The following is a 614-nucleotide window of genomic DNA, read 5'->3' on the forward strand; positions in this document are numbered from 1 at the left end:
TTTTTGAAGAAGTCGAGGAGTACATTTACTTGGGGCAAATACTAAAGCTTACGAAAGGCCATGATGGCAAAATAAAAACACGCATTACAATTGGATGGAATGCTTTTGGCAAACATAGACATTATGAATAGTTGCTTCCCAATATGAATGAAACGAAAAGTATATAACGAAGTACAAGCCCAGCTATGAAGTACGGTTGTGAGACCTGGAAACTGACATAATCAATGGAAAGTCAACTAATCCGTTCTCAAAGAGCAACGGTAAGGTCAATGTTGGGAATATCTTAAGAGACAGGAAATGCTCGATATGGGTGAGAGCAGACCAGTCAGTGACACTGTGAAGTAATAAAAGATCAGAAATGGAGGTGGGCAAGTCATGTAGCAAAAATCAGGGATAACCGATGGAGCAAGGGGCTGATTGACTGGACTCCATGAGATTGTAAGTGTAGCAGAGAAGGGCCAAACAGGAGCTAGAGAGATGCGATAGAAAAGTTTACATGCAAAATGTGGCAGGGATTGCCTCAGTGAAGGAATTCATAGAGAAGTCTGGGGAAGGCCTTCATTCAGCAGTGTATATACTCGTGTGTGTGTGTATATATATATATATATATATAT

This window comes from Coenobita brevimanus, chromosome 79 (assembly GCF_032717465.1).
Source record: "Coenobita brevimanus isolate Jiangsu-jjx chromosome 79, ASM3271746v2, whole genome shotgun sequence".
NCBI classification, from domain to species: domain Eukaryota; kingdom Metazoa; phylum Arthropoda; class Malacostraca; order Decapoda; family Coenobitidae; genus Coenobita; species Coenobita brevimanus.